Genomic DNA, 27,768 nt, shown 5'->3' with positions numbered 1-27,768 from the left:
AGCCAAAAGTTAGTAGAAGGAAAGAAATAATAAATATCAGAGCAGAAATACAGAAAACAATAGAAAAGTTTAATGAAACTAAAAACTGGTTCTTTTAGAAGATAAACAAAATTGATAAACCTTTAGTTAGACTCATCAAGAAAAAAAGGGAGAGGATTCAAATCAATAAAATTGAAAATGAAAAAGGGGAAGTTACAACTGACACTGCAAAAATACAATGGATCATAAGAGACTACTACAAACAACTATATGCCAATAAAATGGACAACCTAGAAGAAATGGACAAACTCTAAGAAAGATATAACCTTCCAAGACTGAACTAGGGAGAAAGAGAAAATATGACCAGACCAATCACAAGTACTGAAATTGAAATTGATTTAAAATCCTCCAACAAACAAAAGTCCAGGACCAGATAGCTTCACAGTCAAATTATATTAAACATTTAGAGAAAAGTTAACACCTACCCTCTTGAAACACTTCCAAAAAATTGCAGAGGAAGGAACACTCCAAAACTCACTCTACAAGGCCACAATCATCCTGATACCAAAACCAGACAAAGATATCACAAGAAAAGAAAATTACAGGCCAATATCAATGATGAATGTAGACACAAAAATCCTCAACATTATACTAGAAAAAAAATCCAACATTAAAAGGATCATACACCCTGATCAATAGGATTTATCACTGGGATGCAAGGTTCTTCAATGTATGCAAATCAGTCAATGTAATACACCACATTAACAAATTGAAGAATAAAAAACACATGATCATCTCAATAGATGCAGAAAGATCAGATGAGGATGTCCTCTAATCATTTTTGTTCAAAATAGTTTTGGAAGCTGGCCATCAGAAGAGAAAAAGAAATAAAATGAGTCCAGATTAGAAAATCATTAAACTGCCACTGTTTGCAGATGACCATGATGTCATGATACTATTCAGAGAAAATCTTAAATATGCTACCAGAAAACTACCAGAGCTTATCAATGAATTTGGTAAAGTTGCAGGATACAAAATTAATACACAAAAATCTTTTGCATTCCTACACACTAACAATGAAAGATCAGAAAGAGAAGTTAAGGAAATAACCCCATTCACCACTGCATCAAAAAGAATAAAATACCTAGGACTGCACCTACCTAAGGAGGCAAAAGAACTGTACTCAGAAAACTATAAGATACTGGTGAAAGAAATAAAAGATGACACAAACAGATGGAGAGATATACAATGTTCTTGGATTGGAAGAATCAATATTGTGAAAATGACTATACTACCCAAAGCAATTTACAGATTGTATACAATCCCTATCAAACTGTGGCATTTTAAAAATGGCATCAAAGAATGGCATCTTTCACAGAATTACAACAAAATATTTTACAATTTTTATGGAAACATAAAAGACCCCAAAGAGCAAAAGTAATCCTGAGAAAGAAAACCACAACTGGAGGAACCAGGCTCCCTGTATTCAGACTATACTACAAAGCTACAGTCAGCAAAACAGTATGGTACTGGCACAAAAACAGAACTATAGATCAATGGAACATGAAAGAAAGCCATAGATAAACCCACACACTTATGGTCACCTAATCTATGACAAAGGAGGCAAGAATATACAATGGAGAAAAGACAGTCTCTTCAATAAGTGGTGCTGGGAAAACTGGACAGCTACATGTAAAAGAATGAAGTTAGAACACACCCGAACACCATTCACAAAAATAAACTCAAGATGGATTAAAGACCTAAATGTAAGGCCAGAGACTATAAAACTTTAAGAAGAAAACACAGGGAGAACACTCTCTGACATAAATCATGGTAAGATAATTTTTGATCCACCTCCTAGAATAATGAAAATAAAAGCAAAAATAAACAAATGGGGCATAGTTAAACTTAAAAGTTTCTTCACAGCAAATGAATCCATGAACAAAATGAAAAGAAAACCCTCACAATGAGAGAAAATATTTGCAAACAAAACAACTGACAAGAGATTAATCTCCAAAATATACAAAGAGCTCATGCAGCTCAATATCAAACAAACAAACAAAACAAACAGCCCAATCAAAATATGGGCAGAAGATCTAAATAGACATTTCTCCAGAGAAGACATACAGATGGAAAAAAAAAATATGAAAAAGATGCTCATCCTCAGTAATTATTAGAGGATTGCAAATCAATACCACAATGAGGTATCACCTCACACCAGTCAAAATTGCCATCATCAAAAAGTCTACAAATAATAAATTCTGGAGAGTGTGTGGAGAAAAAAGAACCCTCCTACGCTGTTGGTGGGAAAGTAAATTGGCATAGCCACTATGAAGAACAGTCCATATGACTCTAAAAAATTAAACTTGTTGAGGTATCAAGAAGATTCTCATTTTCCCCCTTTCCCAGCTTTCTATTTATGAAAGCCCTTTTTACATATTTAAAAAAACTCACACCTGTTACTAATCCTAAATCTTACTATGCTTTATTATTTGGAGGACTCTAAAAAAATGAGACAATTTCAAATATTGGTATGTGAGAATTTTTTTTTTTTTTAAATCACAGAACCAGAAACCTGTAGAAGGTTTCTCTGTACACGTTTTGGCTAAAATCCAAGAGTAACATCATAAATGTGATATTTTTGCATGGATTAGTATTACCTGAATTCACATATAGTAAGGAGTGGTAAGAAGAATGATGGTTTTGCTTAGCAACATCAAGTCTTCCTTCCCCAGTCCAAGGTCAAAAAATTGAATCTTTTCCAGTGGTGTATACTGTGAAATCAAAACAAAGAAAGCATTAGTAAGAAATATAGATGATAGCTTATTTCACCTGGATGACAAACCTACTGTCAAACAATCCCCAAACTCCCTTCTTTTACTTCTTCCCTTCCATGCCTTCTGCTTTCTTCCTTTTCTCTTTGTCTTCTCTTCTTCCCCTTCTCTCCTTCTACCATCTTCCCTTTCTTCTCCTTCTCCTCCCCCTTCTTCTCTTTCTCCTTCTCCTCCTTTCCTCAGATTTAGAATTCTGAAGTGACATGGTATTACCTAATAACATATTAGTTTGAAAGTGACTGATAGTGTGCACTAGTTTGGTAATTAGGTCAAATGAGAGTAAGTATTTAGGACTGCATCAGCACCAATTAGTCAGAAAAATTACTCAACTAAATAGAAGGATGCCAGCCTGTAGCCAGAACATGTGAGAAGCAATCAATTTCTACTTCATGTGGTCTTTTCCCCATATATTGAATAAACTAAGAATGTATTTCTAAAGTTTTGAAGAAAATATATTTAATGCACTTGATGATATAAAAATTATCAAAAATGTTTTTAAAAGACTGTTTTGAAATGAACAACTTTTGCAATTTTCTTAACTTTTTCTGTCTATATCAGGTTGAACTATGGTGTACCTAGGTGAAAGAAACAAAGCTATAATCAGTTGTCATTTTAACTATTTTTAATTCTTTATATTTATCTCCAAAATTCAGAAAATGAGTTATTATAATAACTTTTTTTTAATATTCTTTTGCAAACAATGAGGTTTCTAATTATTTGCTGTTAACAACATTGAAGGAGGGCATAATTGTGTTGCCTGTTGATGTATAATTAAGAAGAGTTTTTGATAATATTTGGTCTTTTTGGTTTTGGAAACTGATATTTCAGAAGTGTTTTTAAAAACTCATTGACATTACAAAGAATAAATTCCTTTGATTCCACCTTGTCCATATGAATAATCTTTCTCTGCACAAAAATCTCAAAAAAAAAAAAAAAAAAGAGGCGCAAAAATAATGTTGAGGCTTGTCTCAATTTTGCAGTAGTGTTTTTCTTTCACAGACACCTAAACTTATTAGAAAAAAATGGCATCTTTATGTCATTAAGAGATTACGTTTTAATAAAATTATATATGTTTCATAGTTTATCCAAGTCCCTCATATGTTTGTGTCATTTGGTCAGTTGTGTGTTAATTATAATCATCATGATGAGACATGTTGTCTACGTGTGCTAAGGAGGCAACTAATTATACTTGTTATGATGACTTGATATAGAAGGGATCGTCTAATGCTTAGAGTCTTATAGTCACAGTTTTTTTTAATATACTAAAATATTTCATAGCAGAAAACCATAATAGTACTCAATAAACTTATTCATGCATAAAAGATATATTAGGATTCAATTCTGTAAGGGAAGCAGAATACAAATACAAGTTCAAGAAGAATAAAGAGAAATGTAACATTTGTGACTGCTAATGGAAACCCTTCCCGTGTATTTTTATAAACCTTTAATGGTGGGTATCAATTTATTATGGTATTTTGATTCCGTGGGCTACATTTAAAAAGAAGCATATAGCATTTTCATTTTTGAAATGTCACTATTTACAAGTCACTAAGAATAGTACCAATTGCAACTCTTTAAATCATGATGAAACTACTCGAATTTGTTAGCATACATGATTAAATATATATATATACATATATATATTCATATATATGTATATATATATATAATCTCCACTGATTTTGCTGTCCCCAAATTCCAGAGTTCCATGTAGGTATGTAGGTACTCCATCATTTTCTTAGTTAAAGGTGGTGCAGGGTACAATATTTCCTGGGGGCTATATCCTAACATGTTTAAGAACACTAGATTTGTCAGAAAGTTTACAGGGTGGCAGGTTTTCCAAGGATGAATATTCTAATTATATAGTGTATGTATCTTACATCTAGAGTATCTGCTAATCCAGGTCTCTAGTTCATAACATAATACTTTTGATATAGCAGAGAGAAGGCCTTCCTAAAGATGATGAGATAGTCAGGATACCTGTTATCTAGATTGTGATAGAAAAAGAAAATAATTGATAAATACTTGAGTCATGATTTAAATAGTATCCTGCTGTTCTACCAGGGTGAAAATTAACTAAAATGTGGAGAAAAATTTATTTGCCAGATCAAAAATTTCATAATAAGTTGTAAGGGCTTTATTAATTTGCTCCATGATGGTGTTCATAATCCCATTGGTCTGAAGAACCGTCTATCATGTGTACAGTAAAAAACTCAGGAAATAAGTGGGGATTTATTTGGAATTGTCACCTCTGTGTCATTCAAGTCTACCAAGATATCTTTGCATTTCTATCAAGGTTGAAATATTTTTTGGATTTACTGTTTCTGTCCATAAAGAAGAACATTCAATGACTTCAATTTGTTATTAGCCCCTATGCTAACTTCATGGAGCTAGGTTTCTGCTGGTTGTTGATGTTCTTTATTGTTAGCATATCACAGTAACTGGGGAAGAGACCTGAAGCGTTGGCTTGGGTCCTTCTGGGCCTATGATAATGTGAATCCAAGTAAGAACTTTATTTATCACCCAGTCCCTCTAAACCTTCATTCTGACAGATAAATTGAGACTCTGATTAGTATTTTACCATTTCTAGGATTCAAAAGGTGGGACATTTTTCTTTCTCAGTGAAGAGCTACCCAGATCAGTGGCCATGGAGAAATTTGAAAGGATCTGAGATACAGAGAAATAAAATTAACTCACAACTAGAAATTAAGAGGAAAGATCTGAGTCTGCAGCTGTTATTGAACACGGGTTCCACTGCTTGTCACTTACAAAATCAGTACTCACAAATGGTAGAAACGAAAGATGCCTTTAATTTAGAATGCTGGATATCTGGGGAGATGGTGGACTCAGCATCTTCCCAAAACCACTTCTGAAAATTCTGCCCAGTAATGAAACTTTTAAAGAGAAACAGGAAAGTAATCTCAGTTAATCATTGAGATAGGAGGTCAGAGTTGTCACCATTTCTCACTGTGTGCAGGCTTGTGTGCAGGCTCGTTGACTCTTTGTGATCTTCCTCTAGATGTTAGGTTCTTCACACAGTTTGGTCACACACTTTGTTCAGATTACTGAAGGGGAAGTTAAAGAAGAACCTTGTCATCTGTTAATTACTTATTCTTCACTTCCACTTCTTTGATCTGTGGAACGAACCAACAAGTTAAGCAAGGTATTGTGTGATTAAAAGATTTAAAAGGCATGCTTGAGCTGGAGATGAGTAGAGCATGAGGGTGCCTGGTTTAAAAGTTAGTTACAATGTAGCTTTGCTAAAGTGACAAGAAAAGGGGTTTCAGGCTAGGGGTAGTTTCCAGCAAAGAGCTCCTTACACAGCCTGGTAACTCAAGTGAGCCCTTTGTCTTAGGGACTTGTGAATTGTTGATTTTGTCCCTGGTGAATCCTTGATTGGTTATTAAGAGATCTCTTGATGTCAGACTATTCACTGAACCCTGATTTTTATGCCACAGTGCTGTCTTTACAATGACTGTACTCACTTTGTTAATGGCATTTAACAGTTAGCACTTGGGAACAAGACCCTAAGATTCATTACACTCAACCTGAGATCAGAAATTACAAATGTCTCATAGATGTTCCAGGCCTACAGAGGACAAACAGGAGAACTCTATTTAAAAAATTTTGGTCAATTGTTTCACTTGATCAAGAGGAAAGGGTCTGAAACTGACCATCAGACATGGTGAGATGTTAAGTATTCTTAAAGATCTCATCCAGCTTTTTTATTGCCTACAGTTATTGGATCCTTCATCCTCAGTCACTCAAAGGCTTTCTGGTCACTGTTCGGTTCTGATTGTGTTGCAAATTTGGAATGTGTTTTAATGACTAAGGAGGTTCCAACAAGCATGTGAAATACAGAACCTCTGGTGATTGCACATACATCAATTCAGCCCAACCCCAAATTATTTCATTCTGTCTTAGATTTGTGCCCATAAAATCTAAGTCCACATATTTAACCCAAATTATTAGAGAATATATTGATAAATTTCTCTCATTTATTCTAAATACATCTTTTTTCTTCTTCACTCATGTCTTCATTCAGTCCTTCAGATCATGTTGTGTTTAATTACAATTATATTTTGAGAAACAATGAGTGATAGCAGATGGGGACAATTGTTAACTTTACTAACTCTGAGTGATATTTCAGTGTCATTGGGCCATTCAGTGGCTTGCTAAATTCTGTGGATCCTTCCAGTCTTCTTCCAATAGTTGGGGTGTTACTCTTTCCTGATAAAGGTCTTAAAATATTGAAATGAATTTAGGCAACATAGCAGACTTAGTTGTGATGTAAAATAAAATGAAAGTTCAGCATTTCATAGAATCCATTGTTATTTATTTCCCACACTTCATCCTCAGTGTGCATATGGATCCATCTAATTACATGATCAGTTAAATCATTTATTGTCTCTGTTGATAATTTCCCATCTGGGAATCTGGGTGGGCAGGAGAAATTGTCTCACCACCTCTGCATAATGTCAACCCAGTATAAAATTCCATATACCTATATATATCCCTGAGCAACTGTTCTTAAAGATCCAAGCGACAGAAAACTACTCTGAAACACACACTAAAAAGATTTCTCACGGTATCCATGAAAGAGCTAAATTCAAACCTCAGAAGTGAGATCAACAAGTAGTTGGTCAGTTGAATGTATACAAATGTGGGTAGATTGTCTTCTCTATGTGTGTGCTTTCATAATTTTAAGTATCCTTAGGAATCTCAGGCTACTTTTTCAGTTTGTTTTTCATTTGGTTTGGCTATATTTGTGATTTATCCTGAGGCCAAATAGTGGTGACAGAAGTTACTTCTGATAATAAAAGATTCATACAACTGTTTCCATCTCTCCAATTAGTTTCTTTGCTGACTACACTATGGTTGATTCTCTTCTGCCCCATTACCTCTCATTTTTAAATTATTCTGGAATTCTTATGCAAAATAATTCACTCCTTTTTGACGGTCTCTTCTTTAACTCAAATAGGATTTCAAGGAGCTCAGGTATGCATTTGGCCTTATTTTCATTCCATGTTCAAGAAGTTCTCTACCATTTAGTTTGTTGATGGGACTCATTCTGAATTTACAGCAGAGTTATGGATTTATTTCATTTGTGTATTTCTTCTGTTATATTTCAAAGCAATATTATTAATGAGTGATAAATGTATTAAACTGTCTGCTATCTTAAATTAGATATTAAGACCTTTTTTTTTTTAAATCCTACCTAGTTGTTAAGGAATGAGATCATGCTCTATATATGTGTCCTTGTGGTTGGTTGAACTCTCCTCCTATTTTGAAGTTTTTTAAAAGCAAAAATCCCAAACGTTTTTTACCTAAACAAGAATAGTTATTAGATTTACCATAAAATAATTTAATTAGGGCTGTAAGACTATTTGTCAGCCCCAGGGAATCTTTGCTGAAGAAAAGTCTTCATAATTACTTATAACTAAAAATCTGACCCTTTTCCAGGAAAAAGGTAGTGTGAGTGTGTGGGTGTTTGAGAGCTCTGAAAGAGGCTATGTGATGTGCAAGACAGCATCAAATGTAAGGGAGAAACAATGCTGAAATCATAAGGCATACTTATTTTTAAAAATTCTTTATAATACAAGGAAGGTGGTTTTTAAGATGCTTTATTAAAGTAAACATTACAAAGTAATGAGGTTTCAAAAGAGGACATTTTAAAGGAGAGAAAAAAATGTAAAATCTGCTTATTTCAGAGAGATCACTTTGATAACTGGCTATGTTGAGGATGTTACTTGTGAGCACAAGGCATGAGAGACAATGAAAAACTGGAGACTGAGAATGAACCACTTGTTCAAGAAATTTTAGAAGAACGACTGGTGGAAGATGTGCCAAGGGAGGGTTTTAAATATTTCTAACTAATTTTAATTGACATGTGAAAGAGGGAAAATTGGCAGAAAACATAAAGACTTCTTGGTTTGTTTTGATGATCAGGGCTGAATAAATTTTAGAAATAATTCTAAAATATCTGGGTGAAAATTCATAGTAAGGGAAGCAGCAATCTCCACCAACTGGCAAAAGTTCACCAAAAACAGGTCTGACTCTCTTCAGGTTTTTTTGAAAGTTCTATGAGATCATTGTAGTAATAATCCAATGTTACTAGCACAGCAAGGAAATATTAGGCAAGTAACTACTGAACACCAAGTAGGTGCCAAGTACTATGATAGGCACTGCCATTTTACTGAGGATAGGTTTTTGTATTGCCAAGGATTATATGTTCTTTAAATTTCCTTCTTCATTTAAGATTTTATGAGTTTCTACTTACCAGTAAACCTGTATGTTCTGCACAAAATTATATTTTAAAACTGTCCTAAAATAGCCACAGCTATTAACTCATTAATTATTACTGTCAGAATACTGGTTCACTTAAGAACACTGCACTGTGTACACATTTATATACAGTACACATTCATTTTTAAGGTTAATTAATGGTTCAAAACCTCATGTTAAAGGGAAACAAATGTGTGATTAGATTGCTACATTGTTTTCTAGTTCTTCACTGTTTCCTCATGATTTTTCTATTTTATTTTTTAATAAAACACATTTATAGTGACTTATTTTAAAGCTCTAAAACTTAACTCATATGTTTGAAATTCTTATTAAAGGTCACAATTTTAAAGACACTTTCTGCTAGTTTACAACCCTATAATGATATAGAGGAGCCAAAGAGGAAGTTATAGGGCTAGGAGGAAGGCAACTGATATTGCCATGATAAGCTACTAATACATCATCACTCCTTTTTTCATTCCAGCTTTATGAGATATGTCGCATATAATAAGGTGTGTATGATTTGACACATGTATGTAATGCAAAATGTATATACCACAATAAGATTATTTAAAACATCCTTCACCTCACATAATCGTCATTTTATTGTTATTGTTGTTATGGTAAGAACATTAAGGCTCCACTTCCATAGCAACTGTCGAGTATTGTCAACTATAGCTACCATGCTGTACATCCCCAGAACTTATTCATCCTAAAACTGAAAGTTTGTACCCTTTGAACAGTATCTTTCTATTTCCCTCATCTCTCAAGCCTCTGATAGTCACCATTCTACTCTCTGTTTCTATGAGTTTGGCTTTTTTTAGATTCCACATGCAAGTGATATTATACAGTATATGTATTTCTTTGTCTGACTTATTTCACTTAGCATAATGCTCTCAAGATCCATTCATGGTATCACCAAGGGCAGGATTTCTTTTTCTTTTTTTTTTTTTTATTGCTGAATAATATTACAGTTTCACATCTCCCTTTAATTCATCCATAGACTAACATTTAGGTTGTTTCCATGTCTTGGCTATTGTGAATAATGCTGAATAAACATGGAAGTGTAGCTAGCTCTTCACAACAGTGATTTTGTTTCCTTTGGATATATACCCAGAAGTGGGATTGCTAGATCATATGCTAGTTTTACTCTTAACTTTTTGAGGAACTCCATACTGTTTTCCATAATGGTTGAATTAATTTACATTCCTACCAAAAGTGCACAAAGGTACCCTTATCTTAACATCTTTGTCAAAGTTTGTTATTTCTAATCTTTTTGATAAACCACATTCTACCAGGTGTGAGGTACTATCTAATTGTTGTTTTGAGTTACATTTCCCTGATGATTAGTGATGTTAAACACTGCTTCATATACGTCTTGGCCATTTGTATATTTTCTTTGTAAAAGACTCTATTCAGTTCACTTGCTCATTTTTAATCAAATTGTTATTTTGCCATTGAAATGTATGAGTTCTATATATATTTTGGATATTAACACTTTACCTGATATATGGTTTGCAAATATTATCTCCCATTCCATAGTTTGCCTTTTCATTTTGTTGATTGTTTCATTTGCTGTGTAGAAGCTTTTTAGTTAGATGTAGCCCCACTTATTTATTTTTGCTTTTGTTGCTTGAAATTTTGGTGTCACAACTGATAAATCATTTCTAAGACCAATATCAAGATTTCTTCCTGTTTTCTTCTAGAAGTTTTACAAATTCAGGCCTTGTGTTTAAGTTATAATCTATTTAAAGTTAATTTTGTGTTGCTTAAGTTTTTAAAGTGGACTCCTGAGATCTCCAAAAGCAGAGTGTTTTTGGGGATCAAATATTGGTGATCTTTGTGGGGAGATGGAGGGATGATGGGGTCTCCTACTTTGTAATCTTGGTGATGTACTGATCATTCTGCTTAACCAGCTTTATTACCTTTTTCCCTGAGAACTGCATTAGAAGGCTATATTCCCATATTCTCAATTAATGATCTATTGATATGTTAGAGAAACAATGAAACTTTAACTGTAAATTGATGCCAATCACTGGCATAGATCTTCTTATTTATCATTTACTGGCCTCTGGTGAAGAAGTGCAGATGAGAAGCATATAAAGGGATGTTAAGAGAAAACAACAGCCAGAACTGGTTTTCTTTGCTGCCATACATGGTAAAGGGAAAATACATTTAGGTGGATTCCATGTTATCTCTGAAAGACTGAGAAGTTTACATGGGTGGTAGTTATATCGGTAAATTTACATTAAAAAAATTCCAGTTATCCTAACTACTGCATGTGTGCATGTATTTGTATTGAATGACTGAATTAGAAAAGGAAATCATAGTAAATAATAAATGTTTGATGGAGTTACTAGACAGTGTCAGGGGAGTGTGTAGCTAAACTCATTTACAAGGATATATCGGTATATCTTAGGTTGACCAGGATATATCTTAGGTTGACCAGGAGGTCTCTTGTTGACCAGTGTCCTGAAGTTGGCTCTCCCACCTCAGAGGCACAGCACTGACTCTTGGCTGCAGTACCAAGAGCCTTTAATCCACACGGCTCAGAATAAAAGGGAGAAAAAGTAGAAAGAAAGAATTAGTAGAAGTAGAAAGAAAGAAAGAAAGAAAGAAAGAAAGAAAGGAAGGAAGGAAGAAAGGAGGGAGAGAAGGAGGGAGGGGGAAAGAAGGAAGGAAGGAAGAAGAAAGAAAGAAAGAAAGAAAGAGAAAGAAAGAAAGAAAGGAAGGAAGAAAGGAGGGAGAGAAGGAGGGAGGGAGGAAAGAAGGAAGGAAGGAGGGAAGGAAGAAAAAAAAGAAAGAAAGAAGATAAAGTAAAATAAAATAAAGTAAGAAAGAATATAATAAAGTTATTAAAATAAAAACAATTATTAAGAAAAAATTTTTAAAAAAACAAAGAAAAATGGATGGATAGACCTTAGGACAAATGGTGGAAGCAAAGCTATAGAGACAAAATCTCACACAGAAGCATATACATACACACTCACAAAAAAAGGAAAAGGGGGAAAAAATCATAAATCTTGCTCTCAAAGTCCACCTCCTCAATTTGGAATGATTCGTTGTCTATTCACATATTCCACAGTTGCAGCATACATCAAGTTTATTGTGGAGATTTAATCTGCTGCTTCTGAGGCTGTTGGGATAGATTTCCCTTTCTCTTCTTTGTTCTCACAGCTCCCAGGGGCTCATCTTTGGATTTGGTCCTGCCTCTGTGTGTAGGTCACTGGAGGGCATCCCTTCTTCGCTCAGACAGGATGGGGTTAAAGGAGCAGCAGCTTCGGGGACTCTGGCTCACTCAGGCCGGGGGGGAGGGAGGGGCACAGAGTGCGGGGCGATCCTGCGGTGGCCGAGGCCAGCGTGACGTTGCACCAGCCTGAGGCGCACCGTGCGTTCTCCCGGGGAAGTTGTCCCTGGATCCTGTAGCAGTGGAGGGCTGCACAGGCTACCCGGAAGGGGGGTGTGGATAGTGACCTGTGCTCATACACAAGCTTCTTGGTGGCAGCAGCAGCAGCCTTAGTGTCTCATGCCCGTCTCTGTGGTCCGCGCTTTTAGCCGTGCCTCGCACCCATCTGTGGCGCTCCTTTAAGCAGCTTTCTTAATCCCCTCTCCTCGCACACCGGGGAACAAAGAGGGATGAAAAAGTCTCTTGCCTCTTTGGCAGGTCCAGACTTTTCCCCCCGGACTCCCTCCCGGCTAGCCGTGTTGCACTAACACCCTGCAGGCTGTGTTTATGCTGCCAACCCCAGTCCTCTCTCTGCGCTCCGACTAAAGCCCGAGCCTCAGCTCCCAGCCCCGCCTGCCCCGGCAGGTGAGCAGAGAAGCCTCTTGGGCTGGTGAGTTCAGGTCGGCACCGATCTTCTGTGTGGGTATCTCTCCAAATTGCCCTCCGATCCCCTGTTGCTGTGCTCTCCTCCGCGGCTCCAAAGCTTTCCCCCTCCACAACCTGCAGTCTCCGCCCATGAAGGGGCTTCCTAGTGTGTAGAAACCTTTCCTCCTTCACAGCTCCCTCCCACTGGTGCAGGTCCCTTCCCTATCCTTTTGTCTCTGTTTATTCTTTATTTCTTTTGCCCTACCCAGGTACGTGGGGAGCTTCTTGCCTTTTGGGAGGTCTGAGGTCTTCTGTCAGCATTCAGTAGGTGTTCTGTAGTAGTTGTTCCATGTGTAGATGTATTTCTGGTGTATCTGTGGGGAGGAAGGTGATCTCTGTGTCTTAATCTTCTGCCATCTTCCCTTCGTCCTCTCTTGTAATAATCTTTGTTTAAAGTCTGTTTTGTGTGATATAAGAAATGCTACTCCAGCTCTCTTTTGATTTCCATTTGCATGGAATATCTTTTTCCATCCCCTCACTTTCAGTCTGTATGTGTCCTTAGGTCTGAAGTGGGTCTCTTGCAGACAGCATATATATGGGTCTTGTTTCTGTATCCATTCAGCCAGTCTACATCTTTCATTGGAGACTTTAGTGCATTTACATTTCAGGTAATTATTGATATGCATGTTCCTGTTCCCATTTTCTTAATTTTTTTGGTTCGTTATTGTAGGTCTTTTCCTTTTCTTGTGTTTCCTGCCTGAGAAATCCCTTTATCATTTGTTGAAAAGCTGGTATGATGGTCTTGAATTCTCTTAGATTTTGCTTGTCTGTAAAGGTTTTAATTTCTCGGTCAAATCTGACTGAGATCCTTGCTGGGTAGAGTAATCTTGGTTGTAGGTTTTTCCCTTTCATAAGTTTAAATATGTCCTGCCACTCCCTTCTGGTTTGCAGAGCTTCTGCTGAAAGATCAGCTGTTAACTTATTGGGGATACCCTTGTATGTTATTTTTTCCGTTCCCCTTTTAATATTTTTAATTGCTGCTTTTAATATTTTTTCTTTGTATGTAATTTTTGATAGTTGATTAATATGTGTCTTGGCATGTCTCTCCTTGGATATATCTTGTATATGACTCTCTGTGCTTCCTGGACATGATTAATTATTTCCTTTCCCATATTAAGGAAGTTTTCAACTATAATCTCGTTAAATATTTTCTCAGTCCCTTTCTTTTTCTCTTCTTCTTCTGGGTCCCCTATAATTCTAATGTTGGTGTGTTTAATGTTGCCCCAGAGGTCTCTGCAACTGTCCTCAATTATTTTCATTCTTTTTTCTTTATTATGCTCTGAAGTAGTTATTTCCAGTATTTTATCTTCTATGTCACTTACACGTTCTTCTGCCTCAGTTATTCCACTTTTGATTCCTTCTAGAGAATTTTTAACTTCATTTATTTTGTTGTTCATCATTGTTTGCTTGTTCTTTAGTTCCTCTAGTTCCCTGATAAACATTTCTTGTATTTTTTCCCTTCTATTTCCAAGATTTTGAATCATCTTTACTCTCATTATTCTGAATTCTTTTTCAGGTAGACTGCCTATTTCCTCTTCATTTGTTTGGTCTGGTTGGTTTTTACCTTCCTCCTTCATCTGCTGTGTGTTTCTCTGTCTTCTCAGTTTGCTTAAGTTACTGTGTTTGGGGTCTCCTTTTCACAGGCTGCAGGTTTGTAGTTCCCGGGTTTTTTTGGTGTCTGTCCCCAGTGGCTAAAGTTGGTTCAGTGGGTTGTGTAGGCTTCCTGGTGGAGGGGACTAATGCCTGTGTTCTGGTGGATGAGGCTGGATCTTGTCTTTCTGGTGGGCAGGTCCACGTCTGGTGGTGTGTTTTGGGGTGTCTGTGACCTTATTATGATTTTAGGCAGCCTCTCTGCTACTGGGTGGGGTTGTGCTCCTGTTTTGCTAGTTGTTTTGCATAGAGTGTTGATCACTGTAGCTTTCTGGTCGTTGAGTGGAGCTGGGCCTTGGCATTGAGATGGAGATCACTGGGAGATTTTTGCCATTTTATATTACTTGGTGGGAGGTTGGGAGGTCTTTGGAGTTGGGAGGTCTTTGTTGGACCAATGTCCTGAACTTGGCTCTCCCACCTCAGAGGCACAGGCATGGTACCCGACCACAGCACTAAGAGCCTGTTGTCCACATGGCTCAGAATAAAAGGGAGAAAAAAGGAAAGAAAGTCAAAATAATAAAATAAAATAGAATAAAGTTATTGAAATAAAAAATATTTATTAAAAATTTTTAAAAATTTTAAAAAGTAATTAAAAGAAAAAAGCAAAGAAGAGAGCAACCAAAACAAAAGACACATCCACCAATGATAACAAACGCTAAAACCTTTATTAAAAAAAAAAAAAGATAGACAGACAAAACCCTAGGACAAATGGTAAAAGCAAAGCTATACAGACATAATTAAACACAGAAGCATACAAATACACAGTCAAAAAAGAGAAAAAAGAAAAAAAAAATATATCTTTTCTCCCAAAGTCCACCTCCTCAATTTGGGAAGATTCATTATCTATTCAGGTATTCCACAGATGCAGCATACATCAAGTTGATCGTGGTGATCTAATCCACTGCTCCTCAGGCTGCTGGGAGAGATTTCCCATTCTTTTCTCTGTTTGCACAGCTCCCATGGTTCAGCTTTGGATTTGGCCCCACTTTTTCATGTTGGTCACCTCAGGGCATCTGTTCCCAACTGAGACAGGACCGGGTTAAAGTAGCAGCTGATTAGGGGTCTCTGTCTCACTCAGCGGGGGGAGAGGGAGGGTTATGGAATGTGGGGCTGGGAAAGGCTCCAGGTGGCAGAGGCTGGCGTGAAGTTGCAACAGCCTGAGGTTCACCATGTATTCTCCCAGGAAGATTGTCCCTGGATAATGTGATCCTGGCAGTGGCTGGTTGCACAGGCTCCCAGGAGAAGAGGTGTGGATACTGACCTGTGCTTGCACACAGGCTTCTTGGTGGCTGCAGCAGCAGCCTTTGCATCTCACGCCCGTCTCTGGTATCCGCCCTGATAGCTGTGGCTCACACCCATCTCTGGAGCTCATTTAGGCAGCACTCTTAATCACCTCTCCTTGTGCACCACAAAACAAAGAGGCAAAAAAAAGTCTCTTGCCACTTCAGCAGCTCCAGACTTTTTCCCAGACACACTCCCGGCTAGCTGTGGCACACTAGCCCCTTTCAGGCTGTGTTCACGCAGCCAACCCCAGTCCTATCCCTGGGATCTGACTTCCGAAGCCCAAGTCTCACCTCCCAGCCCCAATCCTCTCCGATGGGTGAGCAGACAAGCCTCTCAGGCTGGTGAGTGCTGGCTGGCACTGATCCTCTGTGTGAAAAACTCTCTGCTTTGCCCTCTGCACCCCTGTTGCTGTGCTCTCCTCTATGGCTCTGAACTTTCCTCTCTCTGCCACCCACAGTCTCTGCCCGCGAAGGGGCTTCCTAGTGTGTGGAAACCTTTCCTCCTTCACAGCTCCATCCCACTGGTGCAGTCTCATCCTTATACTTTCGTCTGTTTTTTGTTTTTTCTTTTGCCCTACCCAGGTACGTGGGGAGTTTCTTGCTTTTTGCGAGGTCTGAGTTCTGCCAGCATTCAGTATATGTTCAGTAGTGGTTGTTCCACATGTAGATGTATTTCTGATATATATGTGGGGAGGAAGGTGATCTCCACATCTTGCTCTTCCACCATCTTGAAGCTCGTCCCCAGTATAGAATTATTAAGAAGATAAAATTTAAATGAGATGGCCAGGAGGAGCTTCAAGATGGCAGAAGAGTAAGACATGGAGATCATCTTCCTCCCCACAAATGCATCAGAAATACATCTACATGTGGAACAACTCCCACAGAACACCTACTGAACACTGGCAGAAGACCTCAGACTTCCCAAAAGGCAAGAAACTCCCCACTTACTTGGGTAGGGCAAAAGAAAAAAGAAAAAAACAGAGACAAAAGAGTAGGGATGGGACCTGCAACAGTGGGATGGAACTGTGAAGGAGGAAAGATTTCCACACATTAGAAAGCCCCTTCGTGGGCAGAGACTGGGGGTGGTGGAGAGGGGAAGCTTCAGAGCCATGGAGGAGAGCGCAGCAACAAGGGTGCAGAGGGCAAAGTGGAGAGGTTCCTGCACAGAGGTTCAGTGCCGACCAGCACTCCCCACCCCGAGAGGTTTGTCTGCTCACCCGCCGGGGCGAATGGGAGCTGGGAGCTGAGGCTTGGACTTCGGAAATCGGATCCCAGGGAGAGGACTAGCGTTGGCTGCATGAACACAGCCTGAAGCAGGCTATGCACCACAGCTAGCTGGGAGGGAGTCCGGGAAAAAGTCTGGAGCTGCCAAAGAGGCAAGAGACTTTTTCTTCCCTCTTTGTTTCCTGGTGTGCAGGGAGAGGGAATTAAGAGTGCCACTTAAATGAGATCCAGAGATGGGCGCGAGCCGGCTATCAGCATGGACACCAGAGACGGGCATGAGACGTTAAATTTGCTGCTGCAGCCACCAAGAAACCTGTGTGCAAGCACAGGTCACTGTCCACACAGCCTCTCCCATGAGCCTGTGCAGCGTGCCACTGCCTGGGTCCCATGATCCAGGGACAAATTCCCCGGGAGAACACTGGTGCAGCTCAGGCTGGAGCAATGTCACGTCAGCCTCTGCCACTGCAGACTCACCCTGAACTCTGTACTTCTCCCTCCCCCTGGCCTGAGTGAGCCAGAACCCCCAAGTCAGCTGCTCCATTAACCCCGTCCTGTCTGAGCGAAGAACAGGCGCCCTTAGGCGAACTACATGCAGGGGCAAGACCAACTCTAAAGCTGAACCACAGGAGGTGTGCGAATAAACAAGGGAAAGGGAAATCTCTCCCAGCAGTCTCAGGAGCAGTGGATTAAATCTCTACAATCAACCTGATGTACCCTATATCTGTGGAATACCTGAATAGACAGCAAATCATCCCAAATTGAGGAGGTGGCCTTTGGGAGAAACGATATACCTATTTTTATTTTCTCTTTTTCTCTATTTCTGAGTGTGTATATGTATGCTTCTGTGTGTGATTTTGTCTGTATAGCTTGCTTTTACCCTATGTCCTAGGGTTCTGTCTGTCTGTTTTTGTTTTTTTTTTTTTGGTATGGTTTTTAGCACTTGTTATCATTGGTGTATTTGTTTTATGCTTTGGTTGCTCTCTTCTTTCATCTTTTCTTTTTTGTTTTATTACTTTCACATATTTTTTAAAATATTATTTTTATTTTAATAACTTTATTTTATTGTTTCTTTCTTTCTTTCCTTCCTCCCTTTTATTCTGAGCAGTGTTGATGATAGGCTCTTCGTGCTCCAGCCAGGCTTCAGGGCTGTGCCTCTGAGGTGGGAGAGCCTACTTCAGCACACTGGTCCCCAAGAGACCTCCCAGTCCCACATAATATCAAATGGCAAATATCTCCCAGAGATTTCCATCTCAACGCCAAGACTCATTTCCATTCAATGACCAGCAAGCTCCAGTGCTGGATACCCTATGCCAAACAACTAGCAAGAGAGGAACACAACCCCAGCCATTAGCAGAGAGGCTGCCTAAAATCATAATAAGGCCACAGACACCCCATTACACACCACTAGAAGAGAACCTGCCCACCAGATAGACAAAATCCAGCCTCAACCACCAGAACACAGGCACTAGACCCCTCCACCAGAAAGCCTACACAACCCACTGAAATAACCTGAGACCCTAGGGGCAGACACCAAAAACAATGGGAACTACAAACGAACAGCCAGCAAAAAGCAGACCCCAAACACGGCAAGTTAAGCAAAATGAGTAGTCAGAGAAACACACAGCAGATGAAGGAGCAAGGTAAAAACCCACCAGACCAAACAAATGAACAGGAAATAGGGAGTCTACCTGAAAAGGAATTCAGAATAATGATAATAAAGATGATCCATAAACTTGGAAATAGAAGGGAGAAAATACAAGAAACGTTTAACAAGGACCTAGAAGTACTAAAGAGCAAACAAACAGTGATGAGCAACACAATAAATGAAATTAAAAATTCTCTAGAAGGGATCAATAGCAGAATAACTGAAGCAAAAGAACAGATAAGTGACCTGGAAGATAAAATAGTGGAAATAACTACTGCAGAGCAGAATAAAGTAAAAAAAAAAAAAAAAAAAAAAAAAGAAAAGAAAAGGAAAGAATTGAGGACAGTCTCAGAAGCATATGGGACATCATTAAACACAACAACTTTTGAATTATAGGGGTCCCAGAAGAAGAAGAGAAAAAGAAAGGGGCTGAGAAAATATTGGAAGAGATTATAATTGAAAACTTCCCAAATATGGGGAAATAGTTAATTATGTCCAGGAAGCACAGAGAGTCCCACACGGGATATATCCAAGGAGAAACACGCCAAGACACATACTTATCAAACTATCAAAAATTAAATAGAAAGAAAATATATTAAAAGCAGCAGGGAAAAACAATAAATAACATACAGGGGAATCCCAATAAGGTTAACAGCTGATATTTCAGCAGAAACACGCCAAGCCGGAAGGGAGTGGCAGGACATATTAAAGTGATGAAAGGAAAAACCTACAACCAAGATTACTCTACCCAGCAAGGATCTCATTCAGATTTGATGGAGAAATTAAAACCTTTACAGACAAGCAAAAGCTAAGAGAATTCAGCACCACCAAACCAGCTTTACAACAAATGCTAAAGGAACTTCTCTAGGCAGGAAACACAAGAGAGGGAAAAGACCTACAATAACAAACCCCAAACAATTAAGAAAATGGTAATAGGAGCATACATATCAATAATTACCTTAAATGTAAATGGATTAAATACTCCAACCAAAAGACATAGACCCACTGAATGTATACAAAAACAAGACTCATATATATTCTGTCTACAAGAGACCCACTTCAGAACGGGACACATGAAGACTGAAAGTGAGGAGGTAGAAAAAGATATTCCATGCAAACGGAAATCAAAAGAAAGCTGGAGTAGCAATTCTCATATCAGACAAAATACACTTTAAAACAGACTACTAAAAGAGACAAAGAAGGACACTACATAATGATCAAGGGATCAATCCAAGAAGGAGATATAACAATTGTAAATATTTATGAACCCAACATAGGAGCTCCTCAGTACATAAAACAAATACTAACATCCATAAAAGGGGAAATTGACAGTAACACAAACATAGTGGGGGACTTTGACACCCCATTTTCAACAATGGACAGATCATCCAAAATGAAAATAAATAAGGAAACACAAGCTTTAAATAATACATTAAAAAAGTGGACTTAATTAATACTTATAGGACAGTCCATCCAAAAACAACAGAATACACTTTCTTCTCAAGTGCTCATAGAACATTCTCCAGGATAGATCATACCTTGGGTCACAAATCAAGCCTTGGTAAATTTTAAAAAATTGAAATCATATCAAGTAACTTTTCTGACCACTACACTATGAGACTAGATATCAATTACAGGAAAAAATCTGTAAAATATACAAACACATGGTGGCTAAACAATACAATACTTAATAACCAAGAGATCAATGAAGAAATCAAAGAGGAAATCAAAAAATACCTACATACAAATGACAATGAAAACAAGATGAGCCAATACCTTGGGGTGCAGCAAAGCAGTTCTAAGAAGGAAGTTTATAGCAATACAATCTTACCTTAAGAGAGAAGAAACATCTGAAATAAACAACCTAACCTTACACCTAAAGAAATTAGAGAAAGAAGAACAAAAAATTCTCCAAAGTTAGCAGAAGGAAAGAAATCATAAAGCTCAGATCAGAAATAAATGAAAAAGAAACAGAGGAAACTAGAGCAAAGATCAATAAAACTAAAAGCTGGTTCTTTAGAAGATAAACAAAATTGAGAAACCGTTAGCCAGACTAATGAAGAAAAAAAGAGAGAAGACTCAAATTAATATAACAAGGAATGAAAAAGGGGAAGTAACAACTGTCACTGCAGAAATACAAAGAATTATGAGAGATTACTACGAGCAAATATATGCCAATAAAATGGACAACTTGGAAGAAATGGGCAAATTCTTAGAAATGAACAGCCTTCCGAGACTGAACCAGGAAGAAATAGAAAATATGAACAGACAAATCACAAGCACTTAAATTAAAACTGTGATTAGAAATCTTCCAACAGGGGGGACGAGGGGAAGATGGCAGAAGAGTAAGACGCGGAGATCACCTACCTCCCCACAGATACACCAGAAATACATCTACACGTGGAACAACTCCTTCAGAACACCTACTGAACACTGGCAGAAGACCTCAGACCTCCCAAAAGGCAAGAAAGTCCCCACGTACCTGGGTAGGGCAAAAGAAAAAAAATAAATAGAGACAAAAGAATAGGGACGGGACCTGCACCAGTAGGAGGGAGCTATGAAGGAGGAAAAGTTTCCACACACTAGGAAACCCCTTTGCGGGCAGAGACTGCGAGTGGCGGAGCGGGGGGAGCTTTGGAGCCGCAGAGGAGAGCGCAGCAACAGGGGTGCGGAGGGCAAAGCGGGGAGATTCCCGCACAGAAGATCAGTGCCAACCAGCACTCACCAGCCTGAGAGGCTTGTCTGTTCACCCGCCGGGGCGGGAGGGGCTGCGAGCTGAGGCTCCGGCTTTGGTGGGAGCGCATGGAGAGGACTGGGGTTGGCAGTGTGAACAGAGCCTGAAGGGGTTAGTGCACGACGGCTAGCCAGGAGGGAGTCGGGGAAAAGGTCTGGAGCTGCCAAAGAGGCAAAAGACTTTTTCTTCCCTCTTTGTTCCCTGGTGCACAAGGAGAGGGGATTAAGAACGCTGCTTAAAGGAGCTTCAGACATGGACACGAGCTGCGGCTAAAAGCGCAGACCCCAGAGACGGGCAGGAAATGCTAAGGCTGCTGTTGCCGCTGCCAAGAAGCCTGTGTGCGAGCACAGGTCACTATCCACACCTCCCTTCCGGGGAGCCTGTGCAGCCTGCCACTGCCGGGTTCCCGGGATCCAGGGAGAACTCTCCCAGGAGAACGCACGGCGAACCTCAGGCTGGTGCAACGTCATCCTGGCCTCTGCCGCCCCAGGCTTACCCCGCACTCCATGCCCCTCCCTTCCCCCAGCCCGAGTGAGCCAGAGCCCCGGAATCAGCGGCTTCTTTAACCCCGTCCTGTCTGAGCGAAAAACAGATGCCCTCCAGTGACCTACATGCAGAGGCGGGGCCAAATCCAAAGCTGAGCCCCTGTGAGCTGTGAGAACAAAGAAGAGAAAGGGAAATCTCTCCCAGCAGCCTCAGAAGCAGCAGATTAAATCTCCACAATCAACTTGATGTACCCTGCATCTGTGGAATACATGAATAGACAACAAATCACCCCAAACTGAGGAGGTGGACTTTGAGAGCAAGATTTATGATTTTTTCCCCTTTTCCTCTTTTTGTGATTGTGTATGTGTATGCTTCTGTGTGAGATTTTGTCTGTATAGCGTTGCTTCCACCATTTGTCCTAGGGTTCTATCCATCCGTTTTTTTTGTTTTTAATTTTTTTCTTTCTTAATAATTAATTTTAATAACTCTATTTTATTTTACTTTATCTTCTTTCTTTCTTTCTTTCTTTCTTTCCTTCTTTCTTTCTTTCTTTCTTTCTTTCTTTCTTTCCTTCCTTCCTTCCTTCCTTCCTTTAAACAATGAATCATCCCAAATTGAGGAGGTGGATTTTGAGAGCAAGATTTATGATTTTTTCCCCTTTTCCTCTTTTTGTGAGTGTGTATGTGTATGCTTCTGTATGAGATTTTGTCTATAAAGCTTTGCTTCCACCATTTGTCCTAAGGTTCTATCCTTCCGTTTCTTTTAATTATTTTTTCTTTATAATTATATTTTAAATTAATAACTTTATTATATTTTACTCTATTTTATTTTACTTTATTTTCCTTCTTTCTTTCTTTTATCCTTGCTTCCCTCCTTTCTTCCTTCCTCCCATCGTCCCTCCCTCCCTCCCTCCTTCTTTTCTTTCCTTCTTTCCTTCTTTCTTTCTTCCTTCCTTCCTTCCTTCTTTTCTTTCTTTCTTTCTTTCTTTCTTTCTTTCTTTCTTTCTTTCTTTCTTTCTTTCTTTCTTTCTTTCTTTCTTCCTACTTCTACTAATTCTTTCTCTCTACTTTTTCTCCCTTTTATTCTGAGCCATGTAGAGGAAAGGCCCTTGGTGCTGCAGCCAGGAGTCAGTGCTGTGCCTCTGAGGTGGGAGAGCCAACTTCAGGACACTGGTCCACAAGAGACCTCCCAGCTCCACATAATATCAAATGGTGAAAATCACCCAGAGATCTCCATCTCAATGCCAGCACCCAACTTCACTCAATGACCAGCAAGCTACAGTGCTGGACACTCTATGACAAACAACTAGCAAAACAGGAACACAACCCCACCCATTAGCAGAGAGGCTATCTAAAATCATAATAAGTCCACAGACACCCCAAAACACACCACCAGACGTGAACCTGCCCACCAGAGAGACAAGATCCAGCCTCATCCACCAGAACACAGGCACTAGTCCCCTCCACCAGGAAGCCTACACAACCCACTGAACCAACCTTAGCCACTGGGGACAGACCAAACACAATGGGAACTATGAACATGCAGCCTGCAAAAAGGAGACCCCAAACACAGTAAGATAAGCAAAATGAGAAGACAGAAAAACACACAGCAGATAAAGGAGCAAGATAAAAATGCACCAGACCTAACAAATGAAGAGGAAATAGGCAGTCTACCTGAAAAAGAATTCAGAATAATGATAGTAAGGATGATCAGAAATCTTGGAAATAGAATGGACAAAATGCAAGAAACAGTTAACAAGGACCTAGAAGAAGTAAAGATGAAACAAGCAATGATGAACAACACAATAAATGAAATTAAAAGTACTCTAGATGGGATCAATAGCAGCATAACTGAGGCAGAAGAACGGATAAGTGACCTGGAAGATAAAATAGTGGAAATAACTACTGCAGAGCAGAATAAAGGAAAAAGAATGAAAAGAACTGAGGACAGTCTCAGAGACCTCTGGGACAACATTAAATGCACCAACATTCGAATTATAGGGGTTCCAGAAGAAGAAGAGAAAAAGAAAGGGAGTGAGAAAATATTTGAAGAGATTATAGTTGAAAACTTCCCTAATATGGGAAAGGAAATAGTTAATCAAGTCCAAGAAGCACAGAGAGTCCAATACAGGATAAATCCAAGGAGATATATGCCAAGACATATATTAATCAAACTGTCAAAAATTAAATACAAAGAAAGCATATTAAAAGCAGCAAGGGAAAAACAACAAATAACACACAAGGGAATCCCCATAAGGTTAACAGCTGGTCTTTCAGCAGAAACTCTGCAAGCCAGAAGGGAGTGGCAGGACACACTTAAAGTTATGAAGGAGAGAAACCTGCAACCAAGATTACTCTACCCAGCAAGGATCTCATTCAGATTTGGTGAAGAAATTAAAACCTTTACAGACAAGCAAAAGATGAGAGAGTTCAGCACCACCAAACCAGCTTTACAACAAATGCTAAAGGAACTTCTCTAGGCAAGAAACACAAGAGAAGGAAAAAACTTACAGTAACGAACCCAAAACAATTTAGAAAATGGGAATAGGAACATACATATCGATAATTACATTGAATGTAAATGGACTAAATGCTCCCACCAAAAGACACAGATTGACTGAATGGATACAAAAACAAGACCCATATATATGCTGCCTACAAGAAACCCACTTCAGACCTAGAGACACATACAGACTGAAAGTGAGGGGATGGAAAAAGATATTCCATGCAAATGGAAACCAAAAGAAAGCTGGAGTAGTAATTCTCATATCAGACAAAATAGACTTTAAAATAAAGACTATTACAAGAGACAAAGAAGGACACTACATAATGATCAAGGGATCGATCCAAGAAGAAGATATAAAAATTGTAAATATTTATGCGGCCAACATAGGATCACCTCAATACATAAGGCAAATACTAACAGCCATAAAAGGGGAAATCGAGAGTAACACATAAATAATAGGGGAATTTAACACCCCACTTTCACCAATGGACAGATCATCCAAAATGTAAATATATAAGGAAACATAAGCTTTAAATGATACATTAAACAAGATGGACTTAATTGATATTTATAGGACACTCCATCCTAAAACAACAGAATACACATTTTTCTCTAGTGCTCATGGAACATTCTCCAGGATAGATCATATCTTGGGTCACAAATCAAGTTTTGGTAAATTTAAGAAAATTGAAATTTTATCAAGTGTCTTTTCCGACCACAATGCTATGATACTAGATATCAATTACAGGAAAAGATCTATAAAAAATACAAACACTTGGAAGCTAAACAATACACTACTTAATAACGAAGTGATCACTGAAGAAATCAAAGAGGAAATAAAATAATACCTAGAAAAAAATGACAATGGAGACATGACAACCCAAAACAAATGGGATGCAGCAAAAGCACTTCTAGGAGGGAAGTTTATAGCAATACAAGCCCACCTTAAGAAACAGGAAACATCTCAAATAAACAACCGAACCTTGCACCTAAAGCAATTAGACAAGGAAGAACAAAAAAAAACCCAAAGTTAGAAGAAGAAAAGAAATCGTGAAGATCAGATCAGAAATACATGAAAAAGAAATGAAGGAAATGATAGCAAATATCAATAAAACTAAAAGCTGGTTCTTTGAGAAGATAAACAAAATAGATAAACCATTAGCCAGACTCATCAAAAAAAAAAAAAAAGGGAGAAGACTCAAATCAATAGAATTAAAAATGAAAAAGGAAAAGTAACAACTGACACTGCAGAAATACAAAAGATTATGTGAGATTACTGCAAGCAACTCTATGTCAATAAAATGGACAACCTGGAAGAAATGGACAAATTCTTAGAAATGCACATCCTGCCAAGACTGAATCAGGAAGAAATAGAAAATATGAACAGACCAATCACAAACACTAAAATTGAAACTGTGATTAAAAATCTTCCAACAAACAAAAACCCAGGACCAGATGGCTTCACAGGCGAATTCTATCAAACATTTAGAGAAGAGCTAACATCTATTCTACTCAAACTCTTCCAAAATATAGCAGAGGGAGGAACACTCCCAAATCCATTCTACGAGGCCACCATCACCTTGATACCAAAACCAGACAAGGATATCACAAAGAAAGAAAACTCTAGGCCAATATCACTGATGAACATAAATGCAAAAATCCTCAACAAAATACTAGGAAACAGAATTCACAGCACATTAAAAGGATCATACACCAAGATCAAGCGGGGTTTATTCCAGGAATGCAAGGATTCTTCAATATATGCAAATCAATGTGATAAACCATATTAACAAATTGAAGGAGAAAAACCATATGCTCATCTCAATAGATGCAGAGAAATCTTTTAACAAAATTCAACACCCATTTATGATAAAAACGCTGCAGAAAGTAGGCATAGAGGGAACTTTTCTCAACATAATAAAGGCCATATATGACAAACCCATAGCCAACATCATCCTTAATGGTGAAAAACTGAAAGCATTTCCACTAAGATCAGGAGCAAGAAAAGGTTGCCCACTCTCACCGCTCTTATTCAACATAGTTTTGGAAGTTTTAGCAACAGCAATCAGAGAAGAAAAGGAAATAAAGGGAATCCAAATCGGAAAAGAAGAAGTAAAGCTGTCACTATTTGCAGATGACATGATACTATACATAGAGAATCCTAAAGATGCTACCAGAAAACTACTAGAGTTAATCAATGAATTAGGTAAAGTTGCAGGATACAAAATTAATGCCCAGAAATCTCTGGCATTCCTATACACTAATGATGAAAAATCTGAAAGTGACATCAAGAAAACACTCCCATTTACCATTGCAAGGATAATAATAAAATATCTAGGAATAAACCTACCTAAGGAGACAAAAGACCTGTATGCACCAAATTATAAGACACTGATGAAAGAAATTAAAGTTTATACAAATAGATGGAGAGATATACCATGTTCTTGGATTGGAAGAATCAACATTGTGAAAATGACTCTACTACCCAAAGCAATCTACAGATTCAATGCAATCCCTATCAAACTACCACTGTCATTTTCCCCAGAACTTAGAACAAAAAATTTCTCAATTTGTGTGGAAACACAAAAGACCCCAAATAGCCAAGGCAATCTTGAGAACGAAAAATGGAGCTGGAGGAATCAGGCTACCTGACTTCAGACTATACTACAAAGCTACAGTAATCAGACAGTATGGTACTGGCACAAAAGCAGAAAGATAGATCAATGGAACAGGATAAAAATCTCAGAGATAAACCCATGCACATATGGTCACCTTATGTTTGATAAAGGAGGGAGGAATGTACAGTGGAGAAAGGACAGCCTCTTCAATAAGTGGTGCTGGGAAAACTGGACAGGTACATGTAAAAGTATGAGATTATACCACTCCCAACACCATACACAAAAATAAGCTCAAAATGGATTAAAGACCTAAATGTAAGGCCAGAAACTATCAAACGCTTAGAGGAAAACATAGGCAGAACACTCCATGACATAAATCACAGCAAGATCCTTTTTGATTCACCTCCTAGATAAATGGAAATAAAAACAAAATTAAACCAATGGGATCTAATGAAACTTCAAAGCTTTTGCACAACAAAGGAAACCATAAAGAAGACCAAAAGACAACCCTCAGAATGGGAGAAAATATTTGCAAATGAAGCAACTGACAAAGGATTAATTTCCAAAATTTACAAACAGCTCATGCAGCTCAATAACAAAAAAACAAACAACCCAATCCAAAAAAGGGCAGAAGACCTAAATAGACATTTCTCCAAA

The sequence above is a fragment of the Orcinus orca genome, chromosome 19 (assembly GCF_937001465.1).
Source record: "Orcinus orca chromosome 19, mOrcOrc1.1, whole genome shotgun sequence".
Lineage (NCBI taxonomy): Eukaryota > Metazoa > Chordata > Mammalia > Artiodactyla > Delphinidae > Orcinus > Orcinus orca.
The sequence above is the reverse complement of the archived record's forward strand: the minus strand, read 5'-3'. Positions refer to the sequence as shown.